Genomic DNA, 20,702 nt, shown 5'->3' with positions numbered 1-20,702 from the left:
GCGCCGCGTAAACATAAAACCTTGTCTGCATTTGTGATCGGAGAAATGACAAACAATAAGTGCTACTCTACACTGCTCAAAACTCGCGTTTGAATCATCAGTGGCAAATTCTTTAAATATGAAAACTTACTTACAGTCTGTGAGTCAGAACAGCCGGCATTGTAGTCTACTCTACCAGGATCAGGAAACAGTCCTCCATAAAATGCGCTGCACACATCTGAATATTTGGGTTGAACTGTTCTGGAAAAGTGTTGTAAATACAACTAAACCACTGATTTCTAGTCGTGTCCTCTTTCTAGTGTTGTGTGCAACAACAACAATACTACAGCGAGAATAAAAGTTACGCCTTCTTTCTTTGCGTGAACATTTGGGCGGTTTTGAGACTTTAGTCTTTGCAACTTTACAGATCTTCTTTATGCACCAAGAGCTTGTAACACTCCAAAGAGAAAGGAAAAATTTAAATCGCATCATATGACCCCTTTAATATATTTTTTAAATTAGAATTTTAAATGAAAAATTTATCATTTTAATTTAAATTAGAATTTTTAAATTTATACAATTTTTGCACAGCCTTCATACTTATTCCATATAGTTTAAAAAAGCATCGGTATGCAAATAAAATTGCTACAGAGCCAGTAAATTATATTTGATTTCACTTCAGTGCCTTTCTATAAACCCGATTTGTTGATCATCTTCAGTAATAAGCCACAAGTGTCTCTGTTTCGATCGTCTCTGATGTTCAGAGGTCACAGGACTCCTCTGTCTCTCCTCTCCATCACGGCTGTGAGCGTCTCTAGAAAGACGAATCAATAAGACACAGAATGGAGAGGAGATTAAAATCAGCTTTGGGTCGGGCTTGGAATCGATGATTTTCATAATGGCTGATAAAGCTCTCTCTGGCTTTAACCTAATTAGTCGGCAAACTCTCGTTAAGAGGGATTTATCCTGCGCTCTCGGGCTGGATAATGCTGATTGACAGACAGACTGATTTTAAGAGCTCAGATTAGCATCATGGTGTCTTAGAAGTCACCTTTACTCCTCTAATGCACTTACAGCTGCTCAGTGGCAGTGTTGGACTGGTTTACTCGACAGGATTGACATGTAATGTGCTTATGTTTATCTACAGAGTGAAATCTTTTGACCTTGTGTCGTGTTCTCTGTTTTATAATGATTAGCAGAAGACGTTCCTGTCACTGTTTTCTTGTCTTTTGTTTGCATTTTGGGTGACACTATATGACTTTTATTAATAGCATTAACAGACATTGCTATATTAGTTGATGTACATTCAATAGTTTATTGTTTATTGTCTTTTCAGATATTTTCACGTTTGAATGCTAAATGTTAAACAATATGTAATGTTCACTGTAGTAATATTTTACTTATTAATAAGTCAATATCAATCAATAGTAATCATTTATGTATTTGAAAAGCAATGTTACCAGCTAAATTTGTACCACCACAGCATTATTTATATTTTATTTGGTATGAAAAGTATTTTTTATCTATCTATCTATCTATCTATCTATCTATCTATATAATAATGGTAACTATATTAGCAGCTATATCTGTGCTACCAAAGTTTGTATAAATACATAAAAGTATGTATTTATTACAAATACAAAACATTTATTTTAATATTAAAAAAGCTGTGAAAGAAAGAAAGACATGAAATAGGAAATAAAATAAAATAATACTAACTATATTAACAGCTATATTTTTTACTACCAAAGCAATGCAGGTTAGCTGCATTCATTCATTCATTCATTCATTCATTCATTCGTTTACATGTATAAAACTATTTATTTTAATAGTAATAAAATAAAAAATAAAAAAGTATGAAACTAATATAATGGTAGCTATATTTTAAGTACATTTATTTAATACAAGTACAAAAAAATGTTTGTTTTAATATTAATACAATTACAAAAGAAAGAAAGAAAGAAACTAATATACTGGTAATTATACTAGCAGCTATAATTTTGCTACTAAAGCAATGCAGGTTGGCTGGATTTTTATTAGCTTAATTTTTATTTATTTATGAAAAATTAAACAAGACCATTTTTTATATTAAAAAAAATCATAAAAAAATTATAATTATTTCTAATTACATTTATTCAATACAAATAAGAAAAATATTTATTTTAATATTAATACAATTGAAAAAGAAAGTAAGAAATTAACTAAAAATTGCTAACTATAGCAGCTAAATTTTTGTAGTGCAATTTGCAATTTTATTAGCTTCATTTTTATTTATATATTTATTTTAAGAAAATTATATAAAAAAATAGAAAAAAAGAAGTGAGATATAAACTGAACTAATGGTAACTAGTCGTATAAATGTGCTGTGTTTTTCTCTGTAGGATAAGTGTTATCAGTATTGGCCTGATCAGGGATGCTGGACGTACGGTAACGTTCGTGTTGCTGTGGAAGACTTTACAGTTCTGGTGGACTACACCATACGCAAATTCTGTGTGCAATATGTAAGTCTGAACACAAGCTAGAGATATAATGTCTGCTGCTGTTATATGTGTATGATTCTCTGTTAATTCTGTGTTTGTGGTTTCTCAACAGTCTGCTTTGCTCAAGTGCTTGTATATGTGTGTTGTTTCCTGTGTCACCATGCACACTCTCACCCGTCTCTGTGTCCACCGCAGCAGGCCAGCGACGGCACCAAAACGCCTCGTCTGGTCACGCAGCTTCACTTCACCAGCTGGCCTGACTTCGGCGTTCCCTTCTCGCCCATCGGCATGCTGAAGTTCCTGAAGAAGGTGAAGCAGGTGAACCCGTCGTACGCCGGGCCCATCGTGGTGCACTGCAGGTGGGTAGTGTTTGACGTGACCGCCGTACTCTTAACAGACTGTACTAGACTGTGACCAGAACATCAGGCGAGATCTGGAGCTGTGGAGAGCGACACGTCTGGTGTGAAGTCTGATCATTTAAATGTGAAGTGTGACATGTTTTGGTCTGTGAGATCTTGCGAAGATGCACGTGATGTGTCTCGTTCTCTATTTTATAATGATTAACTCGAAACTGTAGTTCAAAACACCTTTTCAAGATTTGACATTGACTTTTTATTAGCTATGTTATGATACTATATAATGTTCAGTTAAAAGTCAATGTAATCATTGACCTAATTATACTACTATTATTAATATTACTAATATTAATATAGGACTATTACTAATACTAGTGCTATACAGCTTCTTTGCAAGATTTGACATCGACTTTTATTAGCTGTTATGATAATGTTCAATTAAAAGTCATTGTTAATTGAATTCAATGTTAACATAATTAAAAAGCAATATTATTGTAATGTATCTGTACTATATTAAAGCAATTAGCTGCAGAAAAAGATTATAGAATTCTTGAGAAATTATAGAATAATATATAATTTATAATATATGTATAATTTATTATTAATATTTAATATTTAAAACAAAACCATCACAATAAGTATTAAACTTCAGTGCATAACTGGACTCTGATTTTTGGCTGTATCTCATTAAAAGATTTTTTCTCTCCTAACATTTGACATTGAAGCTTTATCAAGAGCCCAAACTTTCTGATCAATTGTCTTACTTTCACAAAGTAACAGTAACTTGCAGAATGAAAGTGAACATTTGAATTTAAACTTCAGTAAAAAGGACATATTTTACATAACTTCCATCCACAGTAATTATTTTTGAGACCTCGCGACCCTTTTGCGTCAGTCTGTCACGCATGCATAATTGATTTTATCCCACAATGATATACATTATTCCGAACGATTAGCATGTGATTTGAATTAGGTGAATGAAGGTCTTTTCTCGCAGCTGATTGGTCATGTATAGAAAGTGAATTGATGTAGGTCAGTGGCTGTGTTGGTGACACAATGGCCGGTCTGTCCTCTGTCATCAGTGTTGACCGTCTGCCCTCTTTCTGTGTCCTGAACAACCAAACACAGCGTCAGCAGCAATACCAGACACTTCAGTTCCTGTCAAAAGCCCTATTGAGGGTTTGTTCGTTCATTCAGTTGATCACTAATGCCCTCTAGTGGTGAAAAGATGAAAATGTTTGTGTGACAGATAATTGAGAGTGTTTGTTATTGTTTGTGTGTAGATATATTCCTGAGTGTGCGAATATTCCTCACTTGCAATTATTGTGAATTTATCTGAAGTAAACACTTTATGAAATCTGTTTCATGGTGTTAATGTCACAAAAACATTTAACACATAACAATTAGTGTTTCAGTTGTTACAGTGACAGTAACAGTTAAAGATTCATTTTTAGTTTGAATTAAATTACAACCCATAATGTATTTGTGCATGTTTAATAATTTAATTCTCAGGAGTGGAGCAAAAATGGCTATAATAATTTTCAACATAAAATGCTAAAATAAATAAATGGTCTAAATATAGTATAATACTTATATTTTTTAAATATAATATAAAACAAAAAGAGAAAATTCTAAAAATTATATTAGAAAAATGATTGATGTTTATCCATCAAGATAATTGATTTATATTGTGAAAAGTGGTAAATAACATATAACATAATATAATATAATAATATTTATATTTACATTTCTAAATATATTATAAAATATAAACATATAAAAAATATTCTACTAGATTTTTTTTAATCCATCAAGGTCATTGATTTATATTATGAAAAAGTGGTAAATAAATACATAAATAAATAAACAATTAAACATAGTCTGAGTATAGTATTTGTATTTCTAAATATAATGTTAAATAAAAATATCTATAAAATATTCTGCAAATAAAATAATTGTTATCCATCAAGGTCTCTGTATCAGCTTTAACGATTAACTTTAATGATTTTGTTTTCAGGAGTAGACCATTAATTTTTTTATATTGATATTAATTTTAAATTATTTTATAATTTTAATGTGAAATGTAATTATAATTTTAAAGTGAACATGAAAGAAAGAAAGAAAGAAAGAAAGAAAAATGGTTGTCTAAATATAATATAAAATCTATTTCTAAAAATAATATAAAATAAAAAGATTATACTAGAAAAAAAAATAGATTTTTATATATCAAGATCATTGATTTATATTGTGAAAAAGTGGTCTCTGTATGATAATTGTTTCCAAAAGAAGGGTTGAAAAAAATCTGCATTGATAAATCATTCACAGCAAGAGCATAAAAGTAAATGATATCATGTTGTCATATTGTTTATGTTGTGAATAATTATTTATGTCTGTGGTGTTTGTCTGTCAGTGCTGGCGTGGGCAGGACAGGAACGTTCATCGTCATCGATGGTATGATTGACATGATGTACGCAGAAAAGAAGGTGGACGTCTTCGGCTTTGTGTCACGAATACGTGAGCAGAGATCGCAGCTCATTCAGACGGATGTGAGTAGAGCATGTCATTGGCTTTTGCATGATTTTCATTTTTATCTACTGTACCTTGTTATTATAGAAAGAACAGGTGACAGAAGTAGTACCTAGAAGTCATACATGTTTAACGCTGTACTGAAAGTCTGGTTTGTGTTGTAGTTGCAGTACTCGTTCATCTATCAGGCTCTGCTGGAGTACTTCCTGTACGGAGACACAGAGCTGGATGTTTCTTCTCTGGAGGGTCACCTGGATAAACTTCACAACACCAGTGCGCCGCTGGACCGCGTGGGCCTGGAGGAAGAGTTTAAGGTGAGGATATTAGTGGTGTGCAATTGTTTACTGATCTGGTTTTGACAGATTATTAAAGCATTTTTAATGCTGGCTTTGCAGAAACTGACAAACATGCGTATAATGAAGGAAAACATGAGGATGGGCAACCTGCCTGCCAACATGAAGAAGAACAGAGTCCTTCAGATTATTCCATGTGAGTTTAAGATCATCATGTGCTTGTGAAGATCAAAACCCTACAAACAAACCTAAAAGTGGCTGTAAAACATATTTAATCTCTTCCTTCCATCTAAAATGTATGCTGCTGTGCTGCTGGGTTTGTTTACGAGGAAGTTAATCCGAAATCTCTCTTCCTTTTCCTGTTCTGCTTGTGACTTCAGTTGTAATCGTGAGACAGGCAGTTCAAAACACCAGAGGCTTTGCTAGAGGTCAAGTTTTGTCTTTTCTCATTCATTTGTTCAGATGATTTTAACCGAGTCATCCTTTCGATGAAGAGAGGGCAGGAGTTCACCGATTATATCAACGCATCTTTCATTGATGTGAGTTTTTCATTTTTTCAAGTTACAGGGGAGGGTTGTAATAAAAATATTATGAAAATAAACATTTTTTTTTTTTAATAAGACCAGGGATGTTTTAAGTAAATGAGGTCAGTTTGATTTTTTTTTTTTTTATCATTTAAAAAATACAGAATATTTTCTTGAGTGTGGTTGGGTTACTCTATGACTGGGTCCGAAATTAACTTTTTGCTAGTTTTCGCCAACCATAAATATTTCTTACCAACCATGAACTTGCATTTTCTTATTTTTCTTAAAATGTAATATTTGTGTCCTTATGACAGTGGAATTATTTAGCTATTTTTTCATAATAGTAACAATCTGTTATATATAAAATTTAAAAAAAAAAAATAAGGATGGCCCTGTATATGCATCTATATATATATGGTAAAACTTCCACAAAGGGTAAAAGTTGGAAGAATGTGTCATGAATTGAATTATTTACATTACTATTCAAAAATGTGTTTGTTTTTAAAAGAAGTCTTTTATGCTCATCAAGGCTGCATTCATTTGACCAAAAATTCAGTAAAAACAGTAATATTCTGGAATAATATTTTTAATTAAAATAGCAGTTTTCTATTTCAATATATTTTACAATTTAATTTATTCCTGTGATGCAAAGCTGAATTTTCAGCATCATTACTCCAGTCTTCAGTGTCACAAGATCCTTCAGAAATCATTCTAATATACTGATTTGCTGCTCAAGAAACATATTTGATTATTATGATGAAAATATTTATGCTGCCGAATATTTTTGTGGAAACTGCAATACATTTTTTTCAGGATTATTTGATGTATAGAAAGTTCAAAAGAACAGCATTGATCTTTTGTAATGTTATAAATGTCTTTACTGTCACTTTTGATCAATTTGTTATGTTGCAGTTCCTAATAAACTGGCACGTTACTGTTTTATTTACACTCCAAAGCCAGTTTGTATTGGTCTGCAGTGCTCATATTATCTTCATGTGCTCGTGTTTTGCAGGGGTACCGGCAGAAGGACTATTTCATCGCCACACAGGGTCCTCTGGTGCACACGGTGGATGATTTCTGGAGGATGGTTTGGGAATGGAAGTGTCACTCAATCGTGATGCTGACAGAACTGCAGGAAAGAGATCAGGTACACACACACGTTACAAATCCATTCTCACACGACTTCCCAAAGCAAATCCTGCCAGCTTTGTCATTTGGAGTGTGTGTGTGTGTGTGTGTGTGTGTGTGTTTGTGTGTGTTTGTGTGTGTGTGTTTGTGTGTGTTTGTGTGTGTGTGTGTGTGTTGCAGGACAAGTGTTTTCAGTACTGGCCTACTGAGGACTTGGTGACTTACGGAGACTTCACGGTGGAGATGAAAGGAGACACGCTGTGTGACACGTTCAGTCTCAGAGATCTGCTGCTCACATACGGCCCGGTGAGTGCGCATTATGAGCTGATTTGCATCTGCATTTTTTATAATGTTTGCATTCTGCATTCAAACTCCATTTTTGGAGTTGATATGTGGAGGCCGGATGGCTGAATTGTAATGCATGTTGGTGTGTGTGTGTGTTCCTGACAGGAGAAGCAGACACGTTTGGTTCGGCACTTTCATTTCCACGGCTGGCCAGAGATCGGGATCCCAGCCGAGGGTAAAGGGATGATCGACATCATCGCAGCGGTGCAGAAACAGCAGCAGCAGTCGGGCAACCACCCCATCGCCGTGCACTGCAGGTAATCAAGTCCTACTATAGACCACAGATTCCCAAAACATTTTGATCAGCTGAAGCCCTTTGACCTAATATATTTACTTGAAGTACCCCTGTGATTTTAAGCTAATATTTCAGTAATTTAACAACACATTTGCATGTTCATGGTTCTTTGGTCAGGATTAAAAAATTATTAGTTGCATTATTTGTACTGTTCAAATTATTATTAGCATTTCTGCAATTCACAAACTCATTGAAGTTGTGTTGCGAAACACACCATGCTCTAGACTAAGTAGAATTGTACTGATTATAATTAATAAAGATGAATCCAAACCTTACCACAACAATAAAACGTAATCATTTTTAGCAATGAAGAAATCAATGCCAAAGACTTTTTCCCTTTTTTTAATATAAATTATATGAATATAAATATAGTCATGTAAATATTTTCAGAATATATACTGCATGTGTGTGTATTTATATATACATAAAATATATACACAGTAAACGCACATATTATGCAAACAAAAACTTTAATTTTTTTATGCGATTAATCGCGATTAATCGTTTGACAGCACTAATTTTTATGTACATTTTTATTTTAGTTTTAGCTGTCAAGTTAAACTAGATTAAAATTAGTAATTTTGCCTTGTCAGCTAGCTGAAATAGAACGTTTTTATATATGTATTTTATTTCATTTCAATTAGCTGTTATTTTTTAATTCAGAATATAGTTCTTTTAACTACTATAATCCTGACACTTAGTTAACTCTTTAACCTTTAATGTGCATTTTATTATTATTGTTGTTGTTGTTTTTTTAACATGTGCATTTCATTGGAAACCTTTATGAAACTGATGTTCTTGTGTTCTCTCTCTGTGGGATGTTTTTGTGTGCTCTGCAGTGCCGGAGCGGGTCGGACCGGTACGTTTATCGCTCTCAGTAATATTCTGGAGCGAGTGAAAGCCGAGGGTTTGCTGGATGTGTTTCAGACTGTGAAGAGTTTACGAATGCAGCGGCCACACATGGTGCAGACAGTGGTCAGTGCAAACCTTCAGACACTTCATATCCATTACACATTTACATACACAATTCATCACGATCATCAAATATTAATCACGGTAATCAGTCGTTTCTGCCAGAATACTGCAATAAAACTGGTAACTTGCTGTTGTAGTTGTCCTCTTTCATCCCAAGGATTTTGAACGCAACTTAGTCTTAATAGGCAGCTTAATTTATTGATTAATTATTAACAAATGTATTTATCATATAGGTAACATAAGTAATGTCAAGTAATAGAAATTCTTTAAATAATAATAATCTAAATTATTAGTATAAATTAATCCGTTATATTTATTAAATTCATATGAATAACATTAAATCTATGATTAAATATGAAAAATTCCATGTTCATTTAATTTTAATTTAATTTAATTATGATTTAAAACAAGTAATAGTATAAATGATTAGTATAAATTAATTAGTAACACAGATTAAATTAATATGATTAATATTATAGCCCTTATTAAATCAAAATAATTTTAATGTCAGTTTCATAAATAATGTAATTTGAATTAATTCATAATTTTTTATATGATTTAATACAAGTGATATAAAATTGTTCAAATAATGATAATAATAATACACATTATTAGTATACATTGATTAGTAATATTGTTTAAATTAATATTATTAATATATCAACAATGATTAAAATACTCATTTTAATGTAAATTTCAAATGAATTTTGAATTTTAACTTGATTGTTTTTTTACATTTATTATGAACCAAGCAATATAAATTAAATAACAATATAAATTACTAATTGATTAAATTGATATCATTCATATTAAAAGATTGAAAAAGATTTACAACAATAATCATAACTATCATATTTGACAAGTGGTACATTTCTGTAAGTGGTAATAAATCAGTTCACAATAACTTGACCTCTACGTGAAGTATGCATTCTTCTAAAATGATTCGTATTAATATTGTTCTTTCTTTCTGTCTGCAGGAACAGTATGATTTCTGCTACAGAGTGGTACAGGACTTTGTGGACATTTTCTCAGACTATGCCAATTTCAAATGATCTAATCTGCCTTAAATGTTTGAGTTTGATGCTTTTTTACACGTCAGTCGATCAGGATTTTACACCGCGACTGGAAGATAATTGCGCTCTATTTTGCTATGCACTTCTCCTCGATGTTACTAAAAGACCACCTCTATCTGTAATATACTAAGGCTACTAAAGTTTTCAAAACTGTATTATTTTATTTTGGTCTTTCTCATGACGGCTCATTCCAGTTGGACTTCTGTTGTTATTGTAAAATAGTGTTTATTTGTTCAACTAATTATTTGTATTTTTTATTAAGCGACTCATGTTACACGTCAGTCGATCAGGATTTTACACCGCGACTGGAAGATAATTGCGCTCTATTTTGCTATGCACTTCTCCTCGATGTTACTAAAAGACCACCTCTATCTGTAATATACTAAGGCTACTAAAGTTTTCAAAACTGTATTATTTTATTTTGGTCTTTCTCATGACGGCTCATTCCAGTTGGACTTCTGTTGTTATTGTAAAATAGTGTTTATTTGTTCAACTAATTATTTGTATTTTTTATTAAGCGACTCATGTAGAATTTGTAAAGCTGTAGGTGGTTTGTATTTATGCACTGTCGCAAACAGGACGTCCTGCCAGAGAAACCATGTATGTGAATGTTCCATGCCATTTTATTTATTCAGAGTTATTGTCTTGCAATTTATGAAAGATATCATTGTGTCAAAAATTTGTTTTGTTCCCGTCTTTAACGTTGTGCTCATCAGCCATTGCAAATGTGAACATTTTTGACTTTTTTTGTTTTGGTTTCAAAGCAGCAAATATACATAAAGCGCGCGACTGGAAGATAATTGCGCTCTATTTTGCTATGCACTTCTCCTCGATGTTACTAAAAGACCACCTCTATCTGTAATATACTAAGGCTACTAAAGTTTTCAAAACTGTATTATTTTATTTTGGTCTTTCTCATGACGGCTCATTCCAGTTGGACTTCTGTTGTTATTGTAAAATAGTGTTTATTTGTTCAACTAATTATTTGTATTTTTTATTAAGCGACTCTTGAATTTGTAATTTGAGAATTTGTAAAGCTGTAGGTGGTTTGTATTTATGCACTGTCGCAAACAGGACGTCCTGCCAGAGAAACCATGTATGTGAATGTTCCATGCCATTTTATTTATTCAGAGTTATTGTCTTGCAATTTATGAAAGATATCATTGTGTCAAAAATTTGTTTTGTTCCCGTCTTTAACGTTCTGCTCATCAGCCATTGCAAATGTGAACATTTTTGACTTTTTTTGTTTTGGTTTCAAAGCAGCAAATATGCATAAAGCGAGTGAGATTATTTAGGTTTGACAGGATACGGCTGAAGTATTGTTCGTAAGAAAGGCACAAACACATTTACATGGTGTAACATCAGCAAGAATTTCTATTAGACGAGATCTTGCACAGAAACAGCAACTGTATGAGACTGATGACCTTTGACCTTAAACGTCCCGCCTCTGTTTCCCTGAGAATGATGCTGAGAAGAACTACACAGGTTTTTAAAGCACACACGCCACTGATTGTTGCCTTGCAGAAGGCCAAGGATTTACAAATAAATGAACAAATGCATTATGAAATCCCATCGTTGTCCTGTGTCTTATTTTTAGTTGGATTTATTGGATACATAAAGGTTTAATCAGGTTTACAAAAGGCTCATAAATGTTGATAATGTTTAATAATAAAGTAAAAATGCATATAAATGAAGAAAAATAACCGAATAAAAGTAAAAAAAAAGGGTTAATATGCTTTTAACTGCCTAATAATCACAATATAAAAATGATAAAATAATAATAATAAAATAGGATCATTAAAAACTATTATTTTTATTTAAATAAAAAATAAAATGAATATTAAAAATGGTTCAATCAAATGTATTTAAAATAAATAAAATATTGAAAATACACTTGTAATGCAAATGGCGAAATAAAGGTTTAATTAGGTTTTTTAAAACGCTAATCATAAGTAAAACTATAAAATGTACAAATGCATATGAATAAATAAAAATGACTCCGTCAGTAAGTCAATAATAATATTTTAAAATAAGTGTATAATTGAAATGACAATGACGTGTTATGCTTTTAACTATGCTTTTAATAATGTTTTAACTAATAATAACAATAAAATAATGAAAAACTATTAATAATATATAAAATAATAAAACGATTATTTAAAATATTAAAAATGGTCAAATAAATAAACCACATTTTTCTAAAATTAAAAAAGAAATTTGAAAACACATTTGTAACGCTAAATAAAGGTTTAAGCAGCTTTTTTAAATGTTATTAATAAAAATAAAATAAACATTTTATTTAACAAACAAACAAACAAAAAATTCAAAGGTTTTGAGAAGAGCCAAGAAGTCAACCAAATAACAAACTTCTCATCAATAAACCAACAGCTACTGCCATCTAGTGGACATGTTTGGTAGTTTTTTTTTTTGTTTTTTTTTTTTTACATGAAAACAGGGTCTACTGAAGCCTATATGAGTTGTGCATATCATGCTTTTTTATTATTTATCTTATAAGTATTTTTTTATTTTTCTATTAATTTTAATGGTTAATTATAATTATAATTAAAAATATAAATTAAAATACCTTATATGTACAGCCCTGTTTTATGAATAATATAATGTTACACAGAAACATATACGGAATTTAAAAAAAGATGTAAATACAGGCCAAGTATATGGCCAAGATATACCAAATATGGCCAAAATTGGTGACAAAAATGAGAAAACATTCAGCCCTGATAAAGACTGCGCATTTCTGTACTTCCGTCAGTAGATGTCACTGTTGTGTTTACTAATCCGCTGGAGATTGAGGCCTAATCGTTCCTCGAAGAAATGGCTTCTCTCTGGAAAATAATGTTGAACTGAAATAGTTTATCAGAGTTTTATTGTACTGAAATCTTGTACAGCATCTTCACGTGCAACAGAATGTCATGAAACTGACATCTTGAGGCGTTTCTGGTGAGTTCAAGTCATGCTTCATGTTTGTTTTGAGGTCGTTGGGTAAAAGTGTAGGCCTACATGTCAGTTTAGTTATCTGCATCTGTGCAGTTCTTTGTCATAAATCCAGTTTACAAAACATCATGGGGGAGCAATAATCGTTTCCCCATCTACTGTAGCCTAAGTTTTCACTGCGTTCACCCCTCATCACACCACAGCTGTTTCCTCCAGCGAAAATGAAGCACATATGAATGAAGGCATACTTTATACAACAATCATGTTGCCATTTTCATTTGAAAATGTAACTTTCAATATAATACATATTCCAGTGCATGTGGCAAAGAGGTTTGCATACTTGAGCTAAGAAAAGAGGGTTGTACTAGAAATGCAAACAGTAAACAGTTTACAGTTTGTACAGTAAACGGGTTGTGTGTGTGAGATCATGAAGACTTGAATTTGGCTTATTCAGTACTTAAATGTTATACCTATCTATGAAATGTAGTGGAATACTGCAATAAGTTTAGTATACGACCCCTATTAATCAAACATTTTTTATTATATATATATATATATATATATATATATGTTATTAGGCTATTGTTATTATTATACCCTCACTGGGGGCTGAGCCCCCCCTAAAATGAAAATCCTAGAATCGCCCCTGGCTTCGGTCCCTGCTCTTCACTTCCAGTCCGGCTAAAGATATACCAACTTTGGCTCTTTACTTTTCTCAGCATGCCTTTGTCCAACGTGCTTTAATAAATTCTAATTTCATACAAAAGAATAAGAAACTACAGGAGGTTAGAATGAAAATGTGGATTCATTTCCACCAAAAGCCCAGCAGAGAGCCTGTGCCCTAATAGAGCTGGGCATTAGGGGCCGATCTCTGCCAGCACGCCTCACGTATGGGACCGCGCTTCACACTCACTGTGTTCAAATGCAGTTAAAAACAAATGAAGCCGTCTCTTCAGATGAGAGCCGATTTAATTTGCTAACAGAGCCAGGTAGTCTGGAGTTTACGCCTGGAATGAACAAAGGATTCATTGTTCATGTGTGTGTGATTATGCATATATATATATTGTGTCTAGGTGCATGCAGTGGTGTTTCCTGACAAGCTTGTTATAATTTGTACTCTCAAAAATGTTAGGATATTGAACTAGTTGGCTCGTGCAAAACCCTTTATTCCCATTTGAGACAAAACAATCAACAAACAAAATTTTAAATCAATACAATACATGCAATTTGCATGACTTTATTGTAAGAAAGGAAAAGTGAACAAATGTAATCATTCTGTATTTATTTATGCAATACAAATTACAGATGTATGTAAAAACCTAGGGTTATTATAGTTGATTAAAATCATAAAAACATTTTTGGTACTTGAAATACAATAAATGTTAACCAAAATAAAATATTAAAAGAACAGAAGGCAACATTTCTGGTTTTCATTTAATTGAACGTGATGCACCAAAACAACTAATAAATAAATAAAACAATAAAATACAGTCATGATAAATAAAAATGACAAAAACTACTAAAATTTTTACTAAAATGAAAATGGAAAATATACAAATGAAAACGAATGCACACTCTAAAAAATGCTGGGTTGTTTCAACCCAACTTTGGGTCAAATATGGACTAACCCAACCGTTGGGTTAAATTTTTACATTACATTTTTAACCCAACAGTTGGGTTAGTCCATATTTGACCCAAAGTTGGGTTGAAACAACCCAGCATTTTTTAGAGTGCATGCTTTCAATACTCTCTATTTGTCATATCACTAATCAATTTCACTATGATTTTTAGACCAAACTGCGCAGACCAAAATGAACTTCTGTCACCATTTTTTACTCTTCTTCATGTCGTTCCAAACCCTTATATTTTCTTGAACACATTTTGTTGAACACATAAGGCGTTACTTTGCTATTATTTTCCAATGTGAAAGAGAAGTAGGGCCGTTGAGCTCCAAAAAAGGACAAACAGAACCACAAAATACAGTTAAAGTAGTTCATATGATGTGTGTGCTACATTCTGCATCCTCTCTGAAGTCTGTTTTTTGGCTTTTGAGGACTTGGAAATATAGTGCATGAATTAATGCAAAGTTTTGCATGAATCAGCAGCACAAGTTTTGCTGATACTTTTTGTCGTCTTTGGAGCATGACAGTATGTAGAAAAGCACAATATGCCATATTCAACATGAGAGCATGCTTTAGAGATGAGTCTGGATAAATATTGACTTTATCTAGTTTTAATCTGTGTTGTTGTATTTATCCTTCCTATAGCTCGAGCTGTGCATCATGGTACTAGCAATGCAAAGGTCATGGGTTTATTTCCTAGCGAAAGCAAGAACTGATCAAATGTGTACCTAGAATGCAATGGATAAAAGCATTTGGTAAATGACCAAGGGTTTTCATTTAAGAGCAAACTTTTCAGTTTGAAGGGCCAAAAATCAAACTCGATTGAGGGCCGTGGGTCACAAGTAATGTTGCATTATGTCCAACTATATTATATTAAAATAGGTATTTTTTTTTAATAATTAAGGAAAAATGTAAATATTCTTTTAAAAATAGTTTAAATCAAATACATTTTTATTGTCTTTCACATTTTAATGCAAAAATGGTTAAAACAAAATGTCATCACATGCTCCCCCCCCCTACTTGCGATACTGCAATGTTGGGCCAAATCATAGGTCATCAAGGGCCCTGGTTTGGGCATCTCTGTTTTAGAGAAGCAACTTGTTGTAAAGGTTTGGTAAGTAGTCAACAGTGTTTTGCTTCAGCATGTAACTTATTGTTAGATTTTGTGACATTACTGAAATAAAAATCACACACTTTGTGTTTACGCACTTGATCTGTGTCAGGTACAATGCCCTAAACGTGCATAATTATACAGGTAACTAGTCATTCAGACAATCCACGCGATTAGTGGGTTTTTAACATCTGCAGATCCCTAGCATTCATGCACGCGTGCATGTGCGTCTTTTCCTCCTCTCTCTGTGAAGTTCTGGCTCTAATGTGCTCCTCAGAAGTGTGTGACTGGTTGTAGGTCGTCTGAAGTCGGAACGGCTCCCCCGACGCCAGACCTTGCTTCATTAAACCGCTTCTATAATTGCTCGACTCCAACACAAAACGCCTTGTATCTGTACATTAGCAAATTTCATTTAACCTTAGCCTCTCCTTCCGTACCCCCGGTGGATAATCACTTTGTTTACCACAAATTAAACTCGGCCTGATTGTTTACCAGCCGCAAAGTCCCACCACATTTCTAGAAGCCTCGTTTATTTATTTCAATAATCGCAGAGCAGGGAGTCATGTATATGCCGCGCTCATATACATGAAAATTGTACAATTAACTTTTGATTAACCAGCTTGTTCGTTTTTTTCGCGCACTTTCTCCCCGCGCTCTGCCGTGTAATGGCTAGTCTGAATTTTAATAAACGCCTTTAAATTGGGAGCGGCCCTTCCTTTGAGTCGCATGAATGCGAGGGAGCGTTGAATAAACGCTCGCTAGAACAATAGCGCAGGCTGCCAGTTTGTGGTGTCATCTTTAAGTATGCAAGGATGAAAGCCTCGCGATTTGTCCATCAAAACAAATAAGAAAGGAAGCTGCTAATTCAGATGGCAGGAAGTCAAGTGCTTTTGAGTGCCTGCGCCATGCGCTCCCCATGCGCGAGGGAGGTGGGGGTCCTCTCTGAAATTCTCCGTCACGTAGTGTACTTATCTCAAGTCTTGAGAACAATTAGGGCGAACAATAACTATAGAATGACTTTTTGTTGTGCGCCGGCTGCCTGTAGCAGCAGCAGAGCGCGATAACGCTGTCGGGAGACCGCCAGAAAGTCTCTCCAGACCACGGCCGGGGCTGCAGACCCTCGATTTCGCTCTCCGTGCAGCGCGCGCCGAAAGGTTGCACTTTTATCTTGCTGAATGAACTGCATCTTGACACGTTTCTTCTGGGAAGCCGTGAATCCCTTTGAGGAGATGAACAATGGGAGTTGATTTGGAATACTTTTGTAAACAGGGTGGTAAACAACTGATGCAAAATCGTATTTTTCTTAAAGAAAATCTAAAGGTCACAGATTACAAATGCTATACAGTTAACAGCTGCGCCAATGCCGTTTAGCTACTTAATAAACTTTTGGATTTCATTGTCTTGTTGCGAATGTCAACAGTAATTCTGATGAATCGCTTTTATTTGCATTTTTAATCATTTAAAATTTTACAATTACCAGCATATTGCATTGTAGGATACAGTAATTAATTTAGCGTGCACTCTGCTGAAAATTTAGTGTCAGCAGGGTATTACCTATATAAAATCTGCATACTGCATACTGTATACTGCACAATGTTAGTATGCTATTCCTGATTTGGCCAATGTTTCCTAATGAAATACTACCAAACTGCATACTGTGCAGTATTCACTACCTAAGCTATACTACTTTTTAGGTAAACAGTACCTGTTGCTGTGTGTATATGATGCGTCTCTGCTGTTGGTTGTTATATTGGTGAAGTAAATCCACACTTTGCTGAAGAAGCGTTAGCAAACTCTTAAACAGCAACAACAGTACCATGTACTCCGCCATTGTTGTGTATGTTTGTTCGCGCTTGTCTTTAAAATCGACATGTACTGCGCATGTCTACATACCTAACACATACTACGCACGCGCATGACGTCACCGTTTTCAAAGATTCCCGTATTGGGTGTTTACACGGAAACGACAATGGTGGCGTTTTCAAAAACTTGCACTTGAAATCTGTTTTCAAAAATGCGTTTTCAGTCCCCAAAACGCCGTTGTCGTGTAAACGAACAGACAAAACGCATAAAAAGTTTCCCGTTTTTGGCTGAAACCGTTGTCATGTAAAAGGCCCCTAAATGTTGCATGTTTTGTCAATTTTAGTAAGTTTTCTGGATATTCTAATGTACACTCTAAAAAATGCTGGGTTAAATACAACACAGTGCTGGGTTAAATAGGGACAAACCCAGCAATTGGGCTGTTTTGACCCAGCGGTTTGGTTAAATGTTTAACCCAACCTTCTGGGTAGTAACCCAACTGCTGGGTCAAAACAACCCAATTGCTGGGTTTGTCCCTAGTTTACCCAGCACTGGGTTGTATTTAACCCAGCATTTTTTAGAGTGTATGCATACAGAAAATTTGCATATGACCTATACTGAGAGCAAAAATAGTATGCATAATATGGCTTGTGCTGTGTGAGAAAATTTTAGGCCAGTTGATCAAACTGTTTTTGTTTTTTTGATGACATAGAGTGCATGTGCTTAAATGCCTTGCAAACTGGATTTTGTACATATCATATTGTTGATATGTTGCTGATTTAAATTTGTCATCAAGGTCTGGCTGGATGATGAAGATTTGAGAATGACTTGATTGTATTGGTTGCATCAGGTGAAATGTGTTGAAAATATAAACAAAACAGGATGTGCCACACAGTATCTGTTTACAGTGAAATGGTCTTTCTGGATGATCAATAGAAATAGATGTTTTCTAACACATATAAAATATGGTGCTAAAAACTATTTATTAGTTAGTTATTTTTTAACCCCTGATGGTATGCGATACCAAGCGAAGCATGTTTTTGTGCGAAAGTCATGTTGTGTTGCTTGCTTGCAGCGTACGTTAAATAAATAGTCTGAATATATTAAAGTTTAAACAGTCAATATTCTGACTCTTTATTTCACATACACCACAATCGAGCGACGTGACACAATGCGACACTATGTAGACAGTTTTTCTTGAGTATAATGGGAGAGTTGTGATTCTGTCGTGTCGCTCACTCTCAGTGTAGTCTTTGTGTGTCTCCAACACAGCTGCTTTTGTACAGCTTCATGCAGTGTTTTCATTCGAGAGGAAAAGAAGGCAAAAAAACCTCAATAAAAACGAGAAGAACTGCGAGTTCTTAAGACATCGGCCCCGCTCCGTGGGGGAAAAGCACAGAAAGAGAGCAAGTGACGGAGCGAGGAAAACAGAGCTGTGAACGGCAGCTGAGGTGAGATAAAACGAGCTTTGTGCCTTTTTTTCACTTACCGATGGCTGGCAACAAGGCCGGAGTGCCAGCAGAAGCAGGGATATCTGATAGGTCATGTGTTGTATAATGAAAGAAGCCGAGACAGGGGACATGTTAGAAAGCAAGGTGATTCGCGTCCTCCCGGGGACGATATTTCAGGATCCAGACGGGCACGACATAATCTATAGAAGATCCACCGAGACTTTTGGGGTTGATCTATAGTTTATAAACTGACCAAAATAATTAGCATTCAAATGAGATTTGAGGAGCTCTACTGACGGAGAGATGGTGACGGCGCCGAATTCCCCCGACTGTCCCTCTGCATCGCAGACGCCGCTCTGATGCCACGTTTGTCTTCTCTTACCTCTCTTTTACAACTCCGAAAGAGAGAAAAAGGCTGACAACACAGAGCCGCAGTCAGGCGCATAGGAGTTGAAGAGGTGCTTTGCAAGTTTTTAGTCGCATGAATAAGTTGATATCTGAGCTGGCTGTTGCGCTATTAGATGTATTTTTCAGAAATCTTAACGGCGCACCAGCTCTCTGTGTTTTAGGGGCTCCGTCTCGCTCTCTGTTGCAGCTCTGCGTTTTGTGTTCTCGGCCCACTTTGTTCCATCAAAATACACATTCAAGACACAAATTAGGGGCCCACCAAGTCAGCGAATGCAGAAGCGGCGCACACACGCTGTCACAAAGGGAAAAAGAGTCCGGGCGAGAGAGAGAGAGAGAGAGACAGTCGGGCGTCAGTCCAAGGCCCGCTAAGAGGCCATTGTTGGAACACAAGAGCCGCGGGCCTGGGAGAGAGATATGGGGGATTTAGCGACATGACTTGAAGCGGGGCTGCGGGAACGAGAGGATTGGGGGATGACCAGATTAACGTGTCGGCCTGGAAGCCTCGCGTCAACTTTATCTCCTTCCGCATGGCAGTCGCAACAAAGAGAACAACCTCAGTGCTTAAGGCCATGAAGCAAAACCTGTAGAGTCCTCAGCCTGAAGCACCCACTTCTCGCTCTTTAGCGCACACGCGCGCGCCCTGTCGCATGTAAGGCGTAGCGGCTGTCAGCGCAGACAGCTCCGCTGGGATCCGGCAGGGCAGGGATGCCGGGGAAGAGAGGAACTTTGATGTAAGCTTGTAATCGTGGCGCTACAGCCTCAAATGCAGAGTCGACAAACAGCAAACAAAGCTTGTCAGTCCTCTTTAGCGCACACGCGCGCGCCCTGTCGCATGTAAGGCGTAGCGGCTGTCAGCGCAGACAGCTCCGCTGGGATCCGGCAGGGCAGGGATGCCGGGGAAGAGAGGAACTTTGATGTAAGCTTGCAATCGTGGCGCTACAGCCTCAAATGCAGAGTCGACAAACAGCAAACAAAGCTTGTCAGTTAGCGCGCCAAACAAACAAAATAAAAACGTCTGCGGGGCGACTTCAAAAAGACTGCTGGAAAAGTTGAGGCCGGCACTACAAGAACAAAATAATTGTCTCTTTGTTCTGCGCTTTTGGAGGAGAATTCAAACAAAGGGAAATTTAGTCGCTGGGATGCATTTGAATAAGTAGAACATGAGAGCGCAGAGACGCTGCTCTGGTTATATAAGAGTCTTTGAGAAATGGAAGAAGGAATGAATGTGAAGTAGGGATGTAACGGTATGAAAATTTCTTATCACGATTATAGTGACCAATAGGGATGGGCGATATGGGCTTAAAAATATATCACGGTATTTCTGGTATTTATTGCGATAACTATATCAATGACGATAATTTGTTCAAATGTGCTGGAAATGTTC

At 35.2% G+C, this 20,702-nt stretch overlaps 1 pseudogene; it reads left to right on the top strand.

The window, feature by feature from the left end:
• Nucleotides 1–10,238, top strand: part of LOC107711257 (receptor-type tyrosine-protein phosphatase epsilon-like) — a 73,676-nt pseudogene extending 63,438 nt beyond the window's left edge.
• The last annotated feature ends 10,464 nt before the right edge of the window (nt 10,239–20,702 follow it).

The sequence above is a fragment of the Sinocyclocheilus rhinocerous genome, unplaced genomic scaffold (genome assembly GCF_001515625.1).
Source record: "Sinocyclocheilus rhinocerous isolate Xijiao unplaced genomic scaffold, SAMN03320098_v1.1 scaffold402, whole genome shotgun sequence".
NCBI classification, from domain to species: Eukaryota; Metazoa; Chordata; class Actinopteri; order Cypriniformes; family Cyprinidae; genus Sinocyclocheilus; species Sinocyclocheilus rhinocerous.
This window is presented reverse-complemented; position numbering and strand designations above follow the sequence as displayed.